The sequence below is a fragment of the Sorex araneus genome, chromosome 4, assembly GCF_027595985.1.
Source record: "Sorex araneus isolate mSorAra2 chromosome 4, mSorAra2.pri, whole genome shotgun sequence".
NCBI classification, from domain to species: Eukaryota; Metazoa; Chordata; class Mammalia; order Eulipotyphla; family Soricidae; genus Sorex; species Sorex araneus.
The window spans coordinates 146,462,018-146,487,557 of NC_073305.1; positions in this window are offsets into that span (position 1 = coordinate 146,462,018).

Below are 25,540 nucleotides of genomic sequence, written 5' to 3' on the forward strand. Positions count from 1 at the left end.
GATGTTCATTCCATTAAGAGCAAATGGAGCATCAGGGACTAATTCATTTTTCATGAGCATCACCTTGTTGAGGTTCAGCTGCAGTCTGACCTTTCCACTCTCGCGGTTGAAGTTGGCCAGCATTTGTGCCACTTGGCTAATGTTTGGCGTTATGAGAACGATATCATAAGCAAAGTGGAGGTGGTGTGGTTGCAGACCGTCTATCTTCACTTCCATTTCTTCCCATTCCAGTCATAACATTACAAACCATAATGACCCTAAGTAGAGAGAGAGTATGGGGAATATTGTCTGCCATGGAGGCAGTGGGAGGGTGAGAAAGGGGGGGGTTATACTTGAGATATTGGTGGTGGGTATTGTTCATTGTGCAGAGATGGGGTTTGATCATTGTGTGATTGTAACTCAAACTCAAAGTCTTGTAACTGTATCTCACGGTGATTCAATAAAATAAAATAAAATAAAATAAATTTTAAAAGTTTGCTGTGGTTTTGTTACAATCTTCCTTTTGTAGCAATTCTAATTTGATATCTTTTTAAAATTAAGCCAATAAGATTATCTATGCAACATAGTAAGAGAGGTCAATGTTTATTTCTGTGCTAAAACAAACATTTATAGCTTTTTAAAACTGAATCACTGTAAGATACACAGAAACAAAGTTATTTATGATTGGATTTCAGTCATACAATGTTCCCTTCCCTTGTCCTTTCAGGAATGTGCATTCATGTACCACAAATGTCCCCAGTTTCCCTCAACCTCTCCCCTCTTCATCCAGTCTGACTCCTGACTCTATTGGAGACACTTTTCCTCTCCTCTTCTCTCTCTCTCTCTCTCTCTCTCTCTCTCTCTCTATCTATCTATCTATCTATCTCCCTCTCTCTCTTTTTCTCTCTTTCTGTATATGTTTTGTTAGGGGCATTATGTTTTGCAATACAGGTACTGAAATATTCCCATGAGTGTCATTTTACCTACTTTCAGCACTTAGTTCTCAAGAGTGTTCATTTCCAACTATCATTGTCATGGTGACTCATTACATATCCTAGCTGTCCTCCACCCAAGTGCATTTGTAGCAAGCTTCTAACAATGGAAAGAACTACTGGCCCTCATTTCTAGACTGATACTTTGGTATTAGTCACATTATGTTGGTGCTGTTTCTTTCTAATATCCTACAAATTAGTGCAATCATTCTGTGTCTGTTCCTCCCCCTCTGATTCATTTCACTCAGCATGATGCATTCCATATCCATCCATTTATACTTGTAATTCTCGACTTAATTTTTCCTGATAGCTGCATAGTGTTCCATTGTACAGTTGTACCATTGTTTATGTATTTATTTTAAGGATACAGTTACAGATTTATACACTTTTGTGCTCATGTTTACCTCATACGAAGCTCGAAACCCATCCCTTCACCAGTGCCCATACTCCACCACAAATAAACCCAGCATCCCTCCCATCCCCCAGTCTTATCTCCCCCCACCCCACCCTGCCACTGTGGCAGGGTATTCCCTTTTGTAATCTCTCACTAATTAGGTGTTTTGGTTTGCAATAAATGTGTTGAGTGGCCATTGTGTTCAGTCTCTAGTCTATATTCAGCATGCATCACCCTTCCCCCGAATGGCCTCCAACCACATTTTACTTGGTGTTCCCTTCTCTATCTGAGTTGCCCTCTCCCCAGAATGTGAGGCCAGCTTCCAAGCCATGAAGTCAACCTCCTGGTACTTATTTCTACTATTCTTGGGTGTTAGTCTCCTACTCTGTTATTCTATATTCCACAGATGAGTGCAATCTTTCTATGTCTGTCTCTCTCTTTCTGACTCATTTCACTTAGCATGATACTTTCCATGCTGATCCACTTATATGCAAACTTCATGACCTCATTTTTTCTAACAGCTGCATAGTATTCCATTGTATAGATGTACCAAAGTTTCTTCAGCCAGTCGTCTGTTCTAGAGCACTCTGTTTTTTTTTTTCCCAGATACTGGCTATTGTAAACAGTGCCATGATGAACATATAAGTGCAGATGTCATTTCGACTGTACTTTTTTGCTTATCTGGAATATATTCCCAGCAGTGGCATTGCTGAGTCAAATGGGAGCTCAATTTCTAATTTTTTGAGAATCGTCCATATTGTTATTCAAAACTACTGAACCAATCGGCATTCCCACCAGCAGTTTAGAAGAGTCCCTTTCTCCCCACATCCTCTCCAACAGTGGTTGCTTTTGTTCTTTTGGATGTGTGCCAGTCTCTGTGGTGTGAGGTGGTATCTCATGGTTGTTTTGATCTGCATCTCCCTTATGATTAATGATGTAGAGCACTTTTTAATTTGCCTTTTGGCCATTCGTATCTCTTCCTTGGGAAAGTTTCTGTTCATTTCTTTGCCCCATTTTCTGGTGGGGTTGGATGTTTTCTTCTTGTAGAGCTCAACCAGTGCTTTATATACCATTGATATCAACCCCTTATCTGATGGGTATTGTGTAAATATCTTTTCCCATTCTGTATATTGTCTTTGTATTCTGGTCACTGTATCTTTTTTTTTTTTTTTTTTTTTTTTTGCTTTTTTTGGGTCACACCCGGCAATGCACAGGGGTTACTCCTGGCTCTGCACTCAGGAATTACCCCTGGCGGTGCTCAGGGGACCATATGGGATGCTGGGATTTGAACCCGGGTCGGCTGCGTGCAAAGCAAACGCCCTACCCACTGTGCTATCTCTCCAGCCCCAGGTCACTGTATCTTTTGCAGTGCAGAAGCTTTTTAGTTTAATGTAGTCCCATTTGTTTATACCATTGTTTCTTCATTCAGTCATCTGTTCTTGAATGCTGCTGCTGTTTCTAGATTCTGGCTATCGTGAATAATGTTGCAATGAATTTAGAAATGCAGATGGCTTTCATTTTTCAGTGTGATTTTAGGTCTCCAGTTTATCTTCTCAGAAATGGTATTGCTGGATTATATGAAAGCTCAATTTCTAGCTGTTTGAGAAATGCTTATATTGTTTTCCATAAAGGTTGGTCTGGTTGGAATTCCCACCAATAGTGGGACTTCCATGTATCCATGCCAGTACTGATTGCTCTTGTTCTTTTTAATGTGTGCCAGTCTCTGTGGTGGGAGATGACATCTAATTGTTGTTTTGAATTCCATCATCCTGAAGATTAACAATATAAAACATTTTTTTCATTTCTCATTTTTATTTCTCTGTTGAGAAAGTCTCTGTTCATTTATTCTCCTCATGTTTTGATGGGGTTTGATTTTTTTCTTGTAAAGTTCTACCACTGGCTTATTTATCTTGGATATTAAACCTTTATTTATATGATATGTTTTGGTTAAATAAATTTTCACATTACATTGGCGGTCTTATGGAGAAAACTGAAATGGTAAACAAAAGTCTTCCCCAAAAGAAAAGCACAGACTTAATTAGTGAATTCTTTCAAATCTTTCAGGAGCACTTACTGCAATTCTTCTCAAGATTTTCCAGGAAATTGAAGAAACAGAAACACTCCCAAATAGTTTTTATGAGGCAAATATCACTCTGATACCCAAACAGACAGAAACACCACAACAAAAGAGAGTTACACACCAATCCCGTGATGAACACAGATGCAAAGATCCTCAAAAAATGCTATCAAACTGAATCCAACAACTCCTCAAAAAGATCATATATCATGACCAAGTAGGCTTCTTACCAAGAATGCACAAATGGTTTAACATATGCAAGTCAATCAACATAGTTCACCATATAAAAATAAAAACCACAAGATCATATCAATAGATGCAAGAAATCATTTGGCAAGATCTAATACCAATTCATAATAAAAACTTTCAACAAAATGAAAGTTGAAGAAAATTTCCAATATAGTCAAAGCTATCTGCCACAAACATACAGCCATAATTATTCTCAGTGGCTAAAATCTAAAGGCTTTCCCACTAAGATCAGGCACAAGACAAGGTTTCCCACTCTTGCCACTCCTATTCATTATACTACTGGAAGTACTTGCCGTAGCAGTTAGGCAAGAAAAAGAAATCAAGGACATCAGGATAGAAAAGAAGTCAAACTTTCACAATTTGAAGATGACATGATACTCCACTTAGAAAATCCTAAAGACTACCATGAAAGCTTCTACAAACAATACCTTTATATAGTAGAGTGGCAGTTTACAAAATCAACATCGAAAAGTCCATGGCTCACCTATATATAAATAATGAAAGAGAAGGAAGAGATATTAAAAGAGCAATCCCATTCACAATTGTGCCTCAGAAAATCAAGTTCTTTGGAATCATCTTAACCAAAGAGGTGAAGGATCTATACAAAAATTTTACAAAACTCTACTTTATGACATAAAAGAGGACATGAGGAAATGGAAACACATCCTCTGCTCATGGATTGGGAAGATTAACATTGCCAAAATCGCAATACTTCCCAAAGCACTGTACAGATTCAATACAGTTCCTATTAGAATGTTTATAGTACTTTTCAAAAAATTAGGCCAATTACTCCTGAAATTCATATGGAGCAGCAACCCCCACATGGACAGATAAATAAAATCCTGATAAAAAGAAGATGAGAGGTATCATCTTCCCCAACTTTAAATTGTAGTACAAAGTGATAGTAATTAAAATGGTATGGTATTGGAATAAATACAGGTCTGCAGATCAATGTAACAGAGTTGGATATCCTGACACCAACAAATATATGATAGCCTAATCTTGATAAAGTAGTAAGAAATATGAATTGAGCAAGGAAAGCCTCTTTAACAAGTATAAGTGGTGCTGGTAAAACTGGTCAGCTACATGCAAAACAATAAACTCAAGCCTCTTTCTAATGCCAGGTACAAAATTCAGATAAAAATGGATTAGAGACCTCAATATCAGACCTGATTCCATGAGATACACAGAGGAATGTGAGCAGAAATCTCCATGACACTGAATAAGCATCTAAATGCATTTTCAGAGATGAAGTGCCACTCACCAAGCAAGTGGAAGAAAGTATAAACAGGACTACATTAAACTAAGTATCTGGCACTGTTGCCTCCAGACCTTGTGCCAGGCTGAATCTAATTCAGGGCACTCCAGAGGTGGGTGGGTGATCCTAACACCTGCCCAAACAGGACCCTAGCAGCCGAAAACTACAGAATTCAATCATCTCCTTGGTCAAGGCCAATTTCCACAAGCCCTGGACAAGTGTCATACATGAGGATGAATCTGCTAAAAACTCAGGTATGCAGGGTTTGTGAATGAAATCTTGAGGCTCTCACAAGTAGGGGATGGGTGACATCCCCCCATCTCCCTGTTCTTTCAGGAGCCTTGCCATCATACCCCTAACTGCCTCTACTGCCATATAAGCTCATTACTGACCATGATCTAGAGACTCATCAATAAATATCAGAAGACAGCAAAAAGTCACAAAGATGCCTTCAGACACCAAAGTCACCATTCAGTTAAAAATTTAACTCCAGTTATATCACCCTATTTAAAATTTTAGAATTCCTGAAGCTACATCTCAAACTCTACACCACAGATGTACTAGAAGTAGCACACCACGTTTGATGCGTGTAAATATATATTAGCACACAATGCTCAATGAGTAACAATATGTTAGTAATAACTTTTATAAGAAGTTAATGACTCCAGGATGAGATATAACAATCTTCACACACTTTTCTCTAAGGACACTTTTTTGGGATCATTTTTAGCAGATTATTAATAGCAAGCAATGCAAAATAATTTATTTAGGACCAGCTTTGGAGGCAGGCTTTGGTGGTGGTGGGAAAATTCGAAATAATGGTGGTAGAAAGGTGTAAAGGTGGTGGTATTGGGTTGGAATATTGAATGTAATGAGTTATGAAGAACTTAATAGAAATAAAATAAAATTTAGGAATTTTTAAAATAAAGTAAGTAGCTCTCTTTTTTGAGTCTGACACTTAAATCCGTTAAAATTATTTTGTGTGCCACATTGAACAGTGCTTGTTTGAGGATGAATTATAGCTTGAAGTGCATTGAGTCACATAATTGCTATGTTGGCTAATCATACATATAGAAAAGATAAACTTCCTGATTTAATTCATCTATCTTTAACACAAATATCAACCTACTGGTAGGAAGGAAAAGTAGTTCAACTTCATCCTCTATTCTGATTCACCAGGCTCTTAGAAAGTTTTTTTCTTTAGATAAGTACTCAGCACTGTTGTTATTGATGAATTAACATTTAAACCTGAAGTTGTGCTTAGCTGTTTATGAGGAGAGCTATTCTCATAATACCTTAGTAGTGTAGTTAAGAAGACAGAGAAGTGTGCTCAAGGAGGAAGAATGAGGTAGTATGTACCTCTCCCTTCAAAAAAAGAGTTCTTTTGATCATTGTCTTTGATGTTTTTTTATTTAATGATGATAGGAAGAAGGGACAAAACCCTCTGGGCAAATACAGAACAAAAAGAATTTATTGAGTACCCGATTTCCTTACACATTATTTCACTTGGAACCATATTTTCCAAAAACCAATTCTTAATATTAAGCAAGGACTTATCTTAATTCTCCCTATTATGACCCTTGTACTGAGTTGGCAGACCAAAACTTCAGTATAGGTAAGAGTAAAATGATTTTGTTGTAAATGAAACAGTGTGCACATATGTATAAAGAGTTGGATGGAGAAAGGTTAGAGATGCAGCCAGATACTTGTCCGTGGATTTCACTTTCCAATTTCTGGTACATCCTAAAATAATTGCAAATATCACCATGAAAGCAGCAATAAACAACACCAAAATACCAAAGTATTGGATCAGACAATAGACAGTAAAAATCTAATATATCACTTTGTATCTTGGCAAGGAAATTCAGAGAATACTTGGAAGAGATGCTATGTTATTTTTTTTTGCCAAAATGTAGCAAGTATTGATAGCTCTCCTAAAGATGAACTAGGCAGAAGATCAAATGTAAGAGAGGTAGAGCAATTATCATCCCAACACCTGAGTTTTACTTAAAATTACAATACACAGCCTTGAATTGGATTGATTTAATAAATGAAAAGGGCTAAATTCTGTATTTCCTTCAAATTCATTAGGCTCTTCACTGATTAGAATTTGTATCCCTGATAAAAACACTGCAAATACAATGCAGATAAATAGCATATTAGCCTCTATCTAACATTTATAAGAGAGATATATGCTTAAGAAAATTAGTATAGTCTATGAGGTAGCACAACAGATAGGGTGCTTCTCTCTCATGTGGTTAACTTCAGAGTAACTTTTGTTATCATGTATGGTTTCCCGAGTACCTAACCAGAAGTAAGACCTGTGCACAGCCAGGCGTGACTCAAAGACATAAATAAGTGCAATGACTTAGGCTAGTCATTTCTTTTTTGGCAGATGTTGATCTTAATTTCAGTAAAGAACTTGAGGGAAGTGGTACAAATCATGAAGAATTCTCATATTAGAACAAGATCTGCTAACATGATCTGTACTATTAGGCTAGCTCTTGCTGCTTCACCTATTTGAAAATTCTAATTTCCTAACTGTAACTTACCCCAAACACACGATAGCTATGAATTTGTAAATTAAAGAATACTAATGAAAATTCTTACATACACACACACACACACATACACACATATACACACACACATGAACATGTGGGACTTTCAGTTAGGCCTTCAGACTGAAGCGTTACATGGATATTTTCCAAGCCTGTGAAAAGAATAAATCCTTGGCTTAAGGAACTTAGTGATATGTCCTTGGCACACAGTGGGACTGTAAGAAAGTCCAGGTCACAGTGTCAGTTTTATTCCGCTCCCCTACAAGTGAGTAAGCAAGGTACTAGGGGCTTGGAAAACATGGGGGTGCAATTAGCTAAGGCACTAATTTTTTTCTTCTGTCTCAGGAAGAATATAGCAGAGAGAGAGAGAGAGAGACAGACAGACAGACAGACAGACAGAGAGAAGGAGAGCAGCAGAGCTAAAGCTACGGGATGGAGCTGTTTGCAACAGCCACTGCTAGCAGGTCTGCGGATGAAGCTGCTGTCAGTGAGATAAGCCCAGAGAGCACAATGAAGGTAGATAAACACTGCTAAGATCACTGCTATCCTGGACCCCTGAAAGCCATAAGGAAGCCTTAGAAACCTTAGGTTGAAACCCCAACACCTTAAGGTACAGGAATTTTTTTGAGAAAAACAGGGAATGAAAAAACAAATGTGCATGAATTAGATTTTAACATGCGATTCCATAACTGACTCATACATGCTGGTAACTGTAAAGACCAAAAGACCCCTGCTTTCAGGGAACTCCATTTCTCTTATGGTAAACAAACTTGCCCAACTCCACTTGTTGTAACCATTGTTGAAACTTCTTATCTTATGATAATCTTACTGTACTTGACACAGTGGTGTAACCCCATATAATTGCTAGAATGTCTAACTCATGCTAGATAAGAAGTCACATGTCTCTCAGATATTCTGGAGAAGCTCTTTGGTACACTTTCTCCCAGGCAATAACTTAGTTGCTTGCCTCAGTGTGGTCCCTGATTCAGCCAGCTGATCTAATAACTTCCTTGTTTTCCCACCAAATCACTGTCTTGGTGTGCTTAAGTAAGCAAACTTCAAGTTCAACACAATAAAGAGCGTCAGAGGGTCAGGTTAAGTGTACGCTTTGCACAGGCGCCCAGATTCAATCCCCTACACTACATAACTCATGCCAAAGTCACTCCATGACTCATGCCAAAAGTGCTTTCTGAGTGTAGAGTTAGGCGAGAGTTCATAGCACATCCTAAAAAAGAATATTAGATTCCTCCTTTATGACTAGTCTCCTTCTTTGGTTGCTTCCTCCCCAAACCCAGACTAACCAGAAGAACCCATCATTCCACATGTGCAAGATGGACAAAACAAAACGGAAAAACCCACTGTACTCCCTGCTTCCTGCCAGGGCTCTAGCAAACATTAGCTACCAGAAACGGAAAAAACTGGAAAAAGAACAAAAGAAATAATTCAGGAATAGCAGTGTACAAAGTCATCCTCTATTTCATGAGGTGTGGACAAGAAGGGGGACACCTGCAATTCTTAGCCAACGGGACCTGCAGGTCAACGACCACAAGAATGCAAGGTAACTGCAGCCTTCTTTACCAGAGAGACCACCTGAATCTCTTAGGGCCACACCTGTGGTGCTCTAATTGCTGCCAGGAGATGCTCTGTCTGGCAATGCTCAATTTCCCAGTCCCAAACCTTAATTTCCTGACTTACAACACAGTAATTTGTGGAGCAAATCGGAAAGTGCAAAAGTCATCTCCTCCTCATTAAGCTCCCCAGCAGATGAAACAAGCATCAAAGGAATATTCACTTCTCATATTCTGTAACTGTAACCTCACTACTTGACATTTAATGAATTAATAAAAGAAAAATATGTGTAATTATACCTATACTTTACAAATAATTATAAGTGTTCTGTCTGCATGAAAACACCCATAGTGCTTTCTTCTTTCAAATGAGTCAAATAAAGATATTGAGACTAGAAATGATAATTATTCCTTGTAAGTTTGTCCATTTACTTGCTGTTATTTATCATCTCTATCAGCAGCTAAGTTTTTTGGCTAACACATTTTTTAAAAAAATAACAAATTTCATTGTGATTTTCATACTTCAACAAACCAGAAATATTAAATATGTTTATAATCCACACTGTATTTTGAACACTTTTCTCATAAGGGAAAACAGGTTGCTTATAGACCAGAAACATTTTTATACAGTCTTTTTCCAAAGTTTAAAATAATTTGATTTTCCTCAGGACTGTTTCCTTCTGTATATTCTGAACTTTTTCATTTTCTCCTAAAATGTCTAATGAAAATCCTATCATTATTTTAAACTGTCTTCAAAACGTCTATTCATTTTCTAGTTTGACTTTGGTAATGAACATGAATTAAAGACCATTTATTCACAGCCCCTCTTTCTTTATCCCCTAGGTGAGTAGGTTAATAACATAAATCCACAAGTTTTGAAAAATTCATAAATTGCTAGGATTAGCTTATTTTTATAGTTCTTATAAAACTACCCATAAAAGGTAAAGATCTGGGGCTGGAGCAATAGCACAGTGGGTAGGGCGTTTGCCTTACATGCAGCCGACCCAGGTTCGATTCCCAGCATCACATATGGTCCACTGAGCACCACTGAGGGGGTTCCTGAGTGCAAAGCCAGGAGTAACCCCTGTGCATTGCCAGGTGTGACCCAAAAAGAAAAAAAAAGAGATAAAGATAAAGATTTCCCTTCTCATTTTGTCTCCAGAAGATTTGAACAAAAGTCTTAGATAAAGGTACGCAACCTTAAGACATAAGATTTAAGATATAAGGTGGAGTCTCTAGCTTCTTTAATAGTGCTATGTTCACATTAAATACACCGAGGCATAAAGACCCTAAACAACTATTAAAAGCACATTTGGAAAAAACAACAGGGTTAATAAGAGTATTTATATACCAAATATGTTACTTTCCATCAAGAGAAATAAGAATTTTAAGGGCATTTTGTTTTGTTCAATGACAGATAATGTATGACTACTATCAAGTGGGTGAAACTATTAGAAGAACAATGAAAGTTATGAATGTTTTCTGTATAGAAATTAAGATGCTTTCAACAGGAATATTGGTTATTATTATAAAGTATCAGTGCAAGTGATAAAAAGTACATTTTTATCGAAGATATCCAAAGTGGTGTTCAGTAGTGCAGGGTCCACACTCAGGAAACTCTGGATTGGCCACGGTCTAGTGCTATACCTGGAGCTACATTGATCCATCAAAGCTATACCTGCAATGCTCTGGGGGCTGTATAGTCCTGGGAATCAAACTCAGGTTTTAGTATGCTAGGTCCTGGTAGTAATTCCTACCCGCAAAAATAAAAGTTCTTGGACTGGAGTAATAGCACAGCGGGTAGGGCATTTGCCTTGCACGCAGCTGACCCAGATTCGATTCCCAGCAACCCATATGGTCCCCTGAGCACGGCCAGGAGTAATTCCTGAGTGCATGAGCCAGGAGTAACCCCTGTGCATAGCTGGGTGTGACCCAAAAAGCAACAAAAAATTTAAAATAAATAAATAATAGTTCTTTTCAAATTTTATCTTTAGAATTCCTCTGACCCTCTATTTTGCCTTTCCTTAGTCAAATTTAATTATTATACAACCTGTTCTCTAAAGAGTACAAATGTAGTTTTTGTTGTTTGGTTGATTAGGTTTTGTTTGCTTGTTAGTTTTTTTGTGTGTGTTGTATATGTGTAATACATTTTTCCTCCTTCTCTACCCTTTGTTACTGCTGTTGCATCAAACAGAGGTCACACAGGCGTGGTTGAGGTGCTCATACACTTTGCTACGGTGGTCATCAGAGGCTGTTGTACTCAGGTACTTGATGGGTTTCTCACTCCTAGCTGTAGTACTTGCACATCTAACTTGGAATGCTTTCTGGTAGCCATATATGTTAGTTGCGGTGCTCACATAAACTTGATTATGAACTGAGGTCACTCTCTCTTTTGGAACACCAGAGATCCCAGGACTACAGAGATGCTAGGATTGTTCCCAGTATATGCAGGCTATACTGGGCATTAGAATAATTTCTTCATTCTTACAAGGCAGCATATTTAATCACTGAGCCATCCCATGGGTCCCCAACATTATATATTTTAAAGAAAGATTAAATAGAAAAGTTTATTATTGTAAAATACATTAGCTTGTCAAAAGGCTGTTAGATATTTATATTAAAATGGCCATTTTTAACATCAATTTTTAAAGATAATGTACTCAATTCTAACTAAAGACATCATGTCACAATAATATTTTCTGTATATATTTTCATAGATTATTTTCAGTCTCTTATTTTACTATTTTATTATGCATTCTTCCATTTTTTTTGTTTTTGTTTGGGGATGCCTGGTGATTGCCAGAGCTTACTCCTGCATCTGCACTCATGAATCACTTCTGGTGGATTTAGAGAACCAAATGAGGTGCTGGGGATAGATCCTGGATTGGACAACTGCAAAGCAATTGCCCTACCCACACTGCTATTCTTAATAAAAGTTTTTAATCAGTTTTCAGCTGCCCTACGAGCTTTTTCAGCTGCCCTACGAGCTCGACCCCGGCGGCAACTGAGCCTCTATGGACACAAGCAGCTCCCAGAGAGGCCCCCAGACTGGGATAGGAGCCGCTGGCCCATTCGCCGCCAGCGGGGCAGGGTTTTTCTCTACAGGCTTCTCCATATAAGCACCACAAAAGGAAAGTAAAAGCTTGCAGGGATGCAAATACTGGCAGAATTTTCCTTGGACTTCATACAAAAAAAAAAAAAAAAAACCAAAACCGCGTGGCCACACAACCTATTATATCTTTATTGTCAGCAATGTGAAAGGGTTCCTTTTTAGCAGGTCTGACTGTGGGGGTTAACTCCAAACAATAATACTGAGTTTTTTGTTGAAATATAGAAGGTAATCAAAGCAGCAACCATTTCTCTGGACTGTAAACTAAGCCATAGCCCTACGTTGGCCGACGAGAGGAAATATCCTCCTTTCTCGGTTCTTTTCCCTTTTCTGGGAGAAACGCGGTGTGGCGTCCACCATATTAAACAGGCACTAACTTAGAGGCGCGGGAATGGGGAGGGATTTGAAAATTTAAAAATATTATGTACTTGGAACAGCGGGACACTTGGGGAGTCTCGGGCCGATACCAGCGCATGCTCTGCCGAGATTTGACCTGGGTGGCCACACTCGTGTGCGGCCGCGTTGCTGCAGATCAACCAGAATCCAGAGGAACTACTTTTGGTTCCAGAAACTGCTTGCAGCCATGTCTCTAGACTGTGAACTAAGCTATAGCCCCATGCTGGCCTAGGACAAGAAATATCTCTTTTTCTCATTGGGTGGTATGGTGTCAGCTGTAATATGAGGACTGCTTATTAAGCAGGCATGAACTTGGTGGCATGGGAAGGAGGGGGAAAAAGAATTCTATGTACTTGACAGTGGAACTTCATATCTCTCCAGTCTCAGCAATGGAAAACTAATTATCAAATGCTTCATTGGCAGTAGGGCTGTTTTTCTTGGGGGTAAGCTCCAACAATAGTGAGTTTTGTGTTGAATTATGGAAAGTAATCAAGGTAAAAAGAAAATGAAGTGAAATTTATCAATTACACAGGCAGGGGTGGGGGTGGGGGGCGGGTGTTGGGAGGTAGACTGGGGTCTCTGGTGGTGGAATATGGGCACGGGTGAAGGGACGGGTGTCTGAGTATTGTATAACCGAGACATAACTCTGAGAACTTTGTAACTTTCCACATGGTGATTCAATAAAATAAATTTAAAAAAAGTTTTTAATCAAAGATACTATAATGTTTTAAAAAATATGACATATTTTTTCTTCCCCACAGCTTGATGGCTTGGTTTTTGTAGTAAAGATATAAATAAAAGGTTAAAAATTGATTTAGTACTCTCTTTTTGGAATCACTTATATCACTTGTCAAGCCATTGCTCATCAGTTTGCTCTAGCAGGAGCCAGTAAAATCTCCATTCATCCCTGTCATGTTCTACTGTAGCCCAAAAGCGTCTGCTCGCTCCAGGAACATGAAGAACCTCAGGGCCTTGATGAAAAAGTCTGATCATCTCTTAGGTGGGCAGCCATGCAGTCTTTTGACATCCCATGGAATCCAATCAGTAACACCTCTAGACCAGTGGTTGTCTCCAAATCGCATAACGTCTTCGGCCCATCTGATTTTTGACACCTTGGCAAGTGAGACAGCATCCCTGATTCTTGATTGTCAATGGCGGTCAGAACTCCAGATTACTTCTCTTACTTGAGTGAAACGTGACATTCCAAGCATCACTGTCATCACTGTCATCCTGTTACTCATCAATTTGCTCAAGCGGGCACCAGTATCATCTCCATTGTGAGACTTGTTACTATTTTTGGCATATTGAATACTCCACAGGTAGCTTGCCAAGCTCTGCCATGCGGGCAGGATACTCTCGGTAGCTTGCTCAGCTCTCTGAGAGTGGTGGAGTAATCGAACCCGGGTAGTCCGAGTGCAAGGCAAACGTCCTACCCACTGTGCTATTACTCCAGCCCATTCCAAGCATTTTGATTCCTCTTTGGGATACCCGAATAGCATTCTCATCCTGTTTTTGTAGAGCCCAGGTCTTTGAGGCTTAGTGCAGGAAGAATGGTGGAGTTGAAAAGATGTGCCGAGATCCGGAAATTCTTCCTCCTCTTAACAACTTCTTTGATGCTCTTGAAGGTGTTCCACGCTGCCCTCTTCCCCCTGTGCAGCTCAGGCGCAGGTATTTTCGGAATACCATTCTTATTTACCCAAACACTGTGCCAGGTAATAAGTACATATTATTTCATCAATTTTGGTGAATAACAACTCTTTATTGAAATTTTGTTTTCACTTCATTTATGTATCTGTCCTAAGGCAAAGCTTTCATGGATGAGTTTGGAACCCTTTTTCTAATTTCCTAGAGATCCAAAATATGTCAGGCATTCAAAAGGGAAAATTTTGAATTGCCATATTACAGGAAGTAAATGATGAAAAGGGAATTCTTGGTGAGAATTGCTCTCTGGGGAGGCCCATCAAAGGCTTGTTGAAAGAAATGCCAAGTTTGATTGTTTAGAAATCTCAACTGTACATATTTCCATTAAAATCCCATCCAGGTCCATTTAATTTAGCCACAGATAAACAAAATGTCCTTTATTCCAGTTTTGACAGATGGCGCTTAATATTCTGTACAGGTGTAAAAAGACAAAGATAAATGAATCTGTTCTTTTTAATTTACACACTTGATAACTTTCATCTCTACCTGAAAGCATCCTTTGGCTCTCTACCTACTTCATGTTCCCAATGAGCAATAGCTCCATTTCTAAAGAACCTTCCTTATTATCTTTCTGAAGGGAGGGTATACTTGCTTAAGTAAATAGACTGCAATCATACCAATCAAACACAATTTTCTTGCCAAAATTTCAAGCATACTCTTATTTGGTTTATTAGAACTAAATGAAAAATAAATCATTGATACCTATGCATGGGCTATTCATCACCACATTCTAAGGTGGCTAGTTAAGATAATGTTCTAAGATATTAATTATTTCCCACAGGTTTAATAAATCTCCATTTTTCAAACAAAAATTTTGAGATTGTTCAGGGGCCACACCTGTGGTGCATTACTTCCTGCTCTACACTCAGGAATTACTTCTGACTCATTTCAGGGAAGTTATGTAAGATTCTGAATATCGAACTCAGGTCAGGTGCAAACAAGGCAAACATCTTACTCATTGTGCAAACTCTATAGGCCAAAACAAAATTAATTTTTCAATATTATACTTCTGTTTTTAACACTTTTTTTAAAAAAGCTCAATTTAAACTTACATTGTGCTAATTTGGAATTGGTTGTTATCTTAAGACACATTTTATAATTTGAAAATTTAGTATTTAGTTATAAATTGAGAAAATGTGACAGTACATTATTTTGTAGAACTCATTTTTAAAACAAAATAAGAATTGTGTCATGGAATACTATGCAGGTGTTAGGAGGAATGAAATCATGAAACTTGCTTATAAGTTGATAGACATGGAAAGTATCATGCTAAGCAAATTAGTCAGAAAGAGAGGGTCAGATATAGAAGGACTGCACTCATCTGAGGAGTATAAAATAACATAATATGAGTCTGACACCCATGGACAGTAGATATAGGGGCCAGGAATATTGCTCCATACTTGGAAGCCTGTCTCATGATCAGGGGGAGAAGGGAGCTGGAATAGAGAAGGGATCACTAAGAAAGTGATGGTTGGAGGGATCAGTCAAGATGGGAGATGTGTGCTGAAAGTAGATAAAGGACTGAACATGATAACCTCTCAGTATCTGTATTAAAAAACCATAATGCCCCAAAGTAGAGAGAGTATGGGGAATATTGTCTGTCATGGAGGCAGTGGGAGGGTGGGAAAGGTGAGGGTATACTGGGGATATTGGTGGTGGGGAATGTGCACTGGTGCAGGGATGGGTTTTTGATCATTGTGTGATTGTAACTCAAACATGAAAGCTTGTAACTATATCTCACAGTAATTCAATAAAATAATTAAATTAAATTTAAAATAAATAAATAAAAGTATTCAAAGATGTAAAAAATAATTGTGTCAAATATTCAGTACTTATAGGTTAAAAGAATACAAAGAAGAAACTTCAAAAATCTTAACTGACCTCCTTAAAAATGGTGTTTTATGGTAAAAAATAATCATCTTTATAATTTAGATTAATGTTATAGATTGGATAGTGCATCAGGTGTTGTATCACAGTACCAACATTCAGTCCCTGAGGAATATGACCCTTGAATGCAGGACCAGGAGGAAACCTGAAGTTGTGCTGGGTGTATTCCCTAAGCCAAGTAAGTAAATGAATAAAATTTAAAAGAACAATAAAAATTCAACCTAGCACTATGACCTTTGCATGCCTTGGAATAATATATATTATATGATTCTCTCAAGCAATACTCAAGGGTACTATATTAATAATACTTAGCTAAAAGGGCCATGAGGGCCAGAGATTAATCTAGCTTCTTGCTTATACAAGACACACACTCCTGTCATTTTTAATTATTTCCCTGACCATAAAAAAATATTTGTTTTATACTTATTCAACTATTTAAATGAATTCTTATATAAAGTATGTCATGGTGTAAGGTTGCAATCCATTCGCCCACTGGGATTGTCAAAGACCTTTCTGATGGCTGTAAGGTTAACATTTTTTTTTTAAAAGCACTAGACATTATTGTAGACTATAGTTGCCTTCTATGCTACATGAAGAGTTACATATGCTCCAATTTCATGATGAAATTGCAATTATCTTAGCAAGAATTAAGGAAATTACATTAAAATGTGCTGGTAGTGATTATTTATTGTACTATAGTCCAAGACTGAAGTTTACTATGTAAACTTACTTATTTTTATCTACCTATCCAAATTTAACATGATCATGTCATCTCAGAAAATTATTCAGTTTAATCCAAAAATAATGTACATGTTAATTTTCACTTAGCTCACATTATGAGCCACTCATCAAACTTTTTAAAGAGTTCCAACATTCTTTCAAAAATTTTAATGGAGTGTAGCAGAAAAAAATCCTTGGGTATATCAATGTTACCAAACTCTCAAATCTATGTTAGATTTTATATATTAACCTGAATATTACCCAAATCTGAAAGATTAAGAAACACTATTTACTTTGAAAAATAAAATACTTGGAACTTCTGGAAACTGAGAGGACAGTCAGACCAATAGATATGAAAATAAGGGAGAATCTAAGGAGAAACTTGGCATGAATGAACACTATAACAATGGCCATTCTTCAAGAAGAAGGTCTACAGAGCCAACTGTAGACATGTGAATTGATGTGTGTGAATTTGTGAACTATTTGATTACACATACACTGGATAGTCAGATTCATGATTCAATCTAAGAGGATTATTCAGTTCAGTCTGCTTATTTACCAAATTCAAGAATTATTAAGACTCGACTAAGTGTAAAAGTACTCAAAAAAAAACACCAAAGTAAAATGTTCAAAATCTATACATTTTTGGGAACTTGTCACTTGTCATTCCATTGATCTTTGATTTGCTTGAGCGGGCGCCGGTAATGTCTCCATTTGTCCCTGTCGAGTGCTACTAGTGTGGCCCAATGATATCTGCTCCATCCAGGAACAGGAAGAGCCTCAAGCCATTCATTCAGGGTTTTGATGAAAATGTCTGACCATCTTGTTCGTGGGTGGCCACATGGTCTTTTGACGTCCCATGGAATCCAGTCAGTAACAGCGCTAGTCCAGCGGTCATCTCTGAAATGCATTCAGAAATAATTTTTGTGAAAAGGAAAAATATTAACAGATAAACTGGCAATATTCTGATTCTTGTTGATGGGCATTTTTAAGAACATAATAAATAAATTATAAAATTCACCAAATATACAAAAGCTATTTTATAGACATATACTGAATTGAATATAAAATTCACCTGATCAAAATGTATAACTCAGTGCAAAATATTCAGTGAAATTTTATTTTGCTACATTTTAATCAAGCCCCAAATAAACCATACCCATTATCAGTTACTTTTTCTTTCTGCCATTTTCCAACACAAGACAAATACTTATCTCCTGTCTTTTTTTTCCTCTCTCTCTCTCTCTCTCTCTCTCTCAATTGAATTCCCAAGAGATTCACAGTTACAAAGCTGTTCATGATCACTTTTCAGTCATGAAATGTTCCAATACTCATCTCCTCAACAGTAATATATTTCCCAGCACCAATGTCTCCACTTTCCCTTCATCCAACTCCCCCTCCCCCAGTTTGCTTCTATGGCAGCTTCCCCTCACCTCCCTCTCCCTCTTCCTCTCACTCTCCCACTCCCTTTCTCTCTTCTCTCCCTTTCTCTCTCTTTCTTGCTCTCCCTCTCTCTCTCATTTTTGCTCTCCCTCTTTCTCTCTCTCTCCCTCTCTCTCTCTCTTTCCTTTTGGGCATTACTGTTTGAAATACAGGTACTGAATGCTTATCACATATATTCCTTTACCTACAGTTCTTGTCCAAAGTGATCATTTCCAACTATCATTGCCATAGTTGTCCTTTCTCTGTCTTAACTGCCCTCCCACCCACTGTCTACTTTTGACAAGCTTCCAACCATGGACCGGTCCTCCTGATCCTTAATTCTACTGTCCTTGGGTTCTAGTCTCATACTGTGTGATTTTTTATTATATTATGAAAATGAGGGCAATTATTCTATACCTGCCCCTCTCCCTCTGTCTCATTTTACTCAACATGAAACTCTCCATGTTCATCATTTTTTAAGAAAATGTCATGACTTTATTTTTCCTGGCAGCCGTGTAGTATTTCATTGCCTAGATGTATCATGTTTTCTCTATTATATTTATTTCCTCTCCTTTTTATTTATAATTTTATTTATTGCCATATTTATTTATTGTCTATTTGCTTACTATTTTTGTAAGTGACTTACTTTTTTATTAGAAAAATTGGATATCCTATTTATGTAATTTTTGATTGGTATTTAGTTGTAAAAAGTAATGCAGAGATATCCCTGCACATTGTTTTTGGTTCGCTCACAAGGGCAAAAATTTGGAAAACTATAGTATAATGCCATACCCAGATACTGGCAATGATAGAAGATACTAATGTTATTCAGTTTTCCCTTTACTGTCTTTATTATTTTTATATGAAACCGTATTTCATGTGGAAGGTTTTACATGCACTATCACAAATAAGAATTCAATAGTTCTGTGTGGGAAGGTATCATCCTGTTGCCTTTATATAAATGCATCAGTATCCCTCCCAACACTTTGCCTTCCATAACTTAAACTTGGAAATCTTTCATCTCTTCTCCACTTAAAATGGCACATGAGTTAGACGAAATTTATAAGGTACAACCTTTTAGATAATCTCTTTAATTTAACATAATACCCTGGAGATTCTACCAAGTTGTTCTGTGCTACAACAGTTCATTAGTTTTGATTGCAGATTAGTATTTCACGGAATGAACAAAACAAAGTTTGTTTAACCACTTACATGTTGAAGGACATCTTGTTTATTATGGTTTTGACTACTGTCAATAAAATTTTATAAGGAATTTCATGGAGTACTTTTGTATTTTGAATTTATCATAACTCAAAATAAATATTCAAGAGTGATATTTCTGGGCTATAAGATTGTCTCATGCTTGGTTTAGAAAGAAGTTCAAGGTTTCTGAACATCAGATTTTCTAAAATACATTATTTTACACTTCCACTTTAACATATTATCAAGTTTCTTCATATACTTATAAGTTGATATTTTTAAAAGATTTTAGCTATTAAGAAAAGTGTACATTGCTATTCTTTGTCATTTGTTAGCATTTACTTCATAAATAATTATGTTCAATATATTTTGCATAATTATTCTTCATTTGTATATTTTCTGTGGTATAATATCTACTAATACATTTTAGGAACTTATCAATTGACTTTCCTGTTTCCTACAATTCAGTTTCACAATATACTCTTTAATAGCCTACATTATAGTTATTTGAAAATATATCATTTACAGGTACTTTGTCTCCATTGTACTTTGTCTTTTATTCTATTCCTGTTGACTTTTATAGAACTAAATATTTCAATTTTGATGATATATTTTATATAATTTATAAATTTTACAGATATTCCTTTCAGCATAGAATTTGAGAGCTCTACCTAGTCATAAATTGCAGTGATTCATAAATACAATGTGTTCTTCAAGATTTACAGTTTGAAGGACAAGAAATATAACTCAATGATAGAATGAATGCCTCTCATGCATACTTTTATTACATATGGTTTATTATTTTTAGAAGCACACAATACTGAATTACACATAAAAAATAAAAGGTGTAAGGAGCATAAGACAAGATCTTCAGATGAGATTTAACAAGAAAAATTCCTAACACAAGAAAGTATTTTATTCTCAATCATTAGTGATTTTTGAAACCAAAGTTGGTGGGAATAATATGTGGCTGCAAGTGGGAAATCAAGAACTGTGTTAATGAGACTAATACCCATATAGAAAGACAGGGTGGTGATCTGCTGTAAATCTTCCCTAAAATTCTCTGAGTTTCTCAAGAACCAGAGAGAGTTTACCCAATTTCCCATTCATCTACTCTTAGCTTTCCAGTTTGCCTCTATACCCCGAAATCACTATGTATCATAAGCACATAAACTGCATATATTGAAAACTTGTATAGTTTAAGTAACAAATAACCTTCTGAGTTGGAACAGTTGTATAATTTGAGAAATATGCAGTTCTCAGAAAAATAATAAACATTAATCATAGTACACATGATTTATACTATGGTAAACTGTAAATAAACTTTCAGTGCATTCAAAAATTGCCTACACCATCCTATGTAGGAACAATACCTACACATTTTTCACATGCTGCTAAATTTTATTTCTAAAATCTTAATGAGAAAATTTGTATCTAAACTCATATAAATTTATAATATTTTTGTTTGGGGGGTTTTATTTTCATTACATTAGAGTTATACTGATCTTAGCTAATGCTAACGCATTACAAAGTGTTCCTTCTATTATACTTGAAGTAATTGTTTTAACGTATCAATTAATTCTTCTTAAACATTGGATAAAATTCCAATATAAAACTATATAGGCTTGGTGATTTCTATTTCTGAAAACATTTTATTAGAAGTTGAATTTCTCAATGGTTGTAAGATATTTCCTTCTTTTTCCTATTAATCAGGGTTTTGGGTTAAAGTGTCACTGGGGTGGTATTTTTTAATTGGTTCCACAAAATATTTTTGTAGAAGTTTAAATATTCTTTTTAATTTTATAAAATATTTTATTTAAGTAAAGTTCACTTTTGTCTCCTTTTGTTTTCGTCCATATTACTCCATTTGGGGGGATTGAGGGACATACCCACTGTCGCTGAGGGCTTACTCCTGGCTTTGTGCTTAGGGGTCAACTTTGGCAGTTCTCAGGGTCCCATTGGGCGCTAGGGATCAAACCTAGACCAGCAGTGTGTAAGGTGAGAACCTTATCTACCGTAATAGCCAACTCCATATACTACTGGATTTTAAAAAATTAACGTTAGCAATTTTTATAAAAAATATTTTCAGCTCATTTAAATTTTAAATTTTTATTTTATTCACTCTTTTTCCACATTATACTTCCTTCTGCTATGTTTGCTTCATTATTGTATTTTTATATTCTCTTAAGGTAAGATTATGGATTACTAATTTGACATTCTTTTCTCATTTTACATAAGAGATCTGTAACATGTGCAATATATTTCTTTCTCAAGGCTGTAAATTGTGATATGTGGCACTTTTAGGCTTTTCTCATTTTTATACATTTAAATATTTATATGATTTTACCACTTTTTAATCTTTTTATTTTACCAATCTTACTAGATTAAATATATATCTTTAAAATAGATATACTAAGGTGTGGTTGTTAAGTATGCTTTTTCTCTCCCCATTAAACACTGTTGATTATGTTTTCATGTTATTTAGTGCCCTTAACTTCCAATTAGCTCCCAGCAGCCTTTGCACCTGACCTGTACCATATAAACTGGCCCACACCACAGCTCCTGAAACATGTGGCCACATGTTTGTGCAAAACATGTCTGAATGTGCAACACACATGTAAATGCTCAACATTTCTGCTCAACAAATTACATGCTGGTCAGTTATTCTTCCTATTATTTGGTGAAGATAGGCAGAGAAGACAAAGAACAACCTTTGTTAAATGACTCAGCAGAATCTTACAGGGATTCTAACTATAAAGATTCACACACACACACCCGCCCCCAGTACAGCAAGAATACTAGGAAACCAATAAGAAAGACACATAGAAAACTCCACACTCAATGAATGCAAACATTATCACAGAAGACATAAATAGCATGAGTAAATCCTCATACATTGTCCTTAGTGATGACCCTATGATGATTTTCAATAAGTTCAAAGAAACAATATCATAGGTAGACTTCAAAGCACAAGAAAAGTATGAGTTGAAGTAAAAGAAATTCACTGTTTAGAAATGATAGAAACGAAGACCATCATAGGTGATATTAAAAAGTTAATAGAAGCTCTGAATAGCAGAATAATTGAAGCTGAAACTGAGTAAGAGATAAGAGGAGCTTCGAGATGAGGAGGAATTCACTAGAAAACAACAGAAAGTGGAAAACAGTAAAATGAAAAAAAAAGTCATTGCAGTGAACAATGGGATGAGTTTGAAAGGAACAACATAGATTCATTGGAGTCTTTGAAGAACAGGAAGGCAAATACAATGAAGAAGGATTAGTTAAAGAAAGCATTGTTAAGAATTTCCCAGAGGTGTTGAAATACTGTATGACTGAAATCCAACCATGAACATCTTTTAAAGGGTCTATCTCACAGTAATTCAGTAAAAACATTAAAAAAAAATCCCAGAATTGACCTGGAGAGATACTACAATGGGTAGGACTTGCATGCGGCTGACTGGGTTTGATCCCCAGCATCTCATATGGTCCCCCAACACCATAAGGAGTAATTCCTGAGTTCCAGATCTAGGAGTAATACCTGAGTATTGCTGGGGGTGACACAAAAAACCAAAATCAGGAAAAAAAAGGGATTTTCCCAGAGTAGAGACTTACATGCACTAAGATCCAAGTGGCTTGAAGGATCCCAAGGGAAAGTAGATTCAGCTAGAAAATCTCCAAGACACATTGTACTCTAAAGGACAAAAATCTAATAAAAGAAACAGGATGCAATATAGAAATAAAAGGATAAAGGGAAATAAAAAGGAAATAAAATAAAGGAAATACATTAAAAAGGAAATAAAAAGAAATAAAAGGATAAAAGGATGAAATGTAGAAATAAAAGAGGCAGGGTGTAACGTAGAAAGAGAATGTAGAAATTTTCCAAAAAGGAACTTATATACAAAAGAGAGCCCATGAGATGTCCTGTACATCCATCAAATGAAACTCTTTAACAAGAAGGAAGAAAGTTGACATTTGGGTGGTCAACTCATGTTTTATCTTTATCTTTTTGTTTGTTTGTTTAACTTTCTCTTTTCTAGGTGATCCACCCTTTTCTGAAATGTTATTAAATTTCTGCATCTCCAAAGCTAATACAGCTTTGGATGACTTCAGGACTGGGTGAAAAGGCATATTCACTACAAAGATGTGAGAAAGTGATTGTTAAGGCCCAAAACCCTTTTAGAGGCGCACTATTTTTTTGGGGGGGGGGACACACCCAATGTTGTGAAAGGATTACTCCATGCTCCGTACTCAGGAATTAGCCCTGGAAGTTCTCAGGGATGCTGGGGATCAAACTCAGATTGGACAAGTGCAAGGCCAGTGCCTTACCTGCTGTATTAGTATCACTCTAACCGGACAATACACTTTCTTTAGAACCAATTTTCTTTGACACTTTCAAATTTTGAGGATTCCACTTTCACAACATCATTTATGAAATGTCTTTTTAAAATTATAGTCCTCCTGTACTTAACATAGAAAAATCACCTAGCATAGTTATAAAATTACCTATAGTTGATGAAAATAGAGTGAACACCAAAAAGAAATATGAGCGTCAAGTTATGAACTTGATTCTATGGTTGACATCCTGGGGCTTCTTGATGACCATTATACTAGTCCCAATGATGCCCAAACACTGACAGGAGGCCTTGATGGTCACTGGCACAGCAGTATCTGAGCAGCACCTCATCCTCATATTGATCCATCGGGTCCAGTTTACTAAGTTTTCCAGCAATATCTCCTGGTTCCCCGGACCGCTGCACTGGAGCCTTCCCAACCCCTATAAAACAAAATGAGGTGACTAATATCAGGTTAGGCATCCATCCCCCTCTCTGAAGTCTATGCTCCAGTGTAGGGGGAACTTTTTGTAGATTTTATTATCAAAAAATAGTGAAGAGAGTTACCTTATCCTTGATCTATCATCTTCAATTTACGTAATAGTTCATGGATTTTTCATCTTTAATTCATTATTTTCTTATATAAAATGGAAATCATACTAGTAACTTCAAATCAGAAGTGTTACATAAAAAAATGTGTGCCATGATAAATTAAGAATTTTTTGGCCACTGTTATACAGATTTTCTTTTCTAAATTGTCTCCAAGCAACAATGACTGATAAGTTTTTTTTAAGGAATTTTAATGTTGGGTATATGATAGGGAACAAAAATCTGCCACTTTAACAGCTAGTTTTAACAAAAGGTTGCTTTCGTGGGAGAGGAATAGAAGCCTAGATTAAAGTCAGTTTTGAAACAAATATTTACATATAATCAATTATTTGTAAAGGCATCTCACAGAACTAGGAAAATCAGTTTTCCTTATTTATTTAAAATATAAAATGGTAAGAAAAAAATTTAAATCTCTATATATTTGTTAATGTTCTCTCCGTAATAATCTACCTTATTTACTGTGCCTTTCTCATTTCGAATGTCATCAGTCTTAGAAGAACTAATTAAATTGGTATCTTCTGAAACCATGTGGGTGAGTTTCTCAATCTTACAAGAGGGATATGTGTCATTATTAAACTACCTTTTGAGTGCTCTTTCAATCTGTCTGATGCTTGTTTATTTGTTGTCAGCCTCTAAAGAACCCAGAAGAACAGAAGGTAGTTCTTTTGTGCCAGACAACACCAAGACAGTTGTGGTACTTCTGTATATTCATATTAATTATGTGAATTTTCAAGTAGTGACATTTTTAAAAGATGGAACATATTTTATAACTAAATACTGAAGCAGATTGAACCAATAAAACAACATTGGGCTAAAAGTCCAGTATGATTTGAAATCACTTAAAGCTTTAAATTTTACTTTCCTCATCTGTAAAATTAAGAGGATTTGACTGGATAACCTCCAGGGTTCTTTAAATCTCCTCATTCATGGTTGTGAATACAGTTTGCCTCCTTAAAGAGTCTTATTTAAATCACTCCTACCTCTTGCTTTAATCACATAGTCATGTAAAACATATCAGTTCTTTTGTTATTTTAAATGCTGTCAGAATGCCTGTCAAAACCAGGGAAAGAGACAAGAACTGTCATTTACT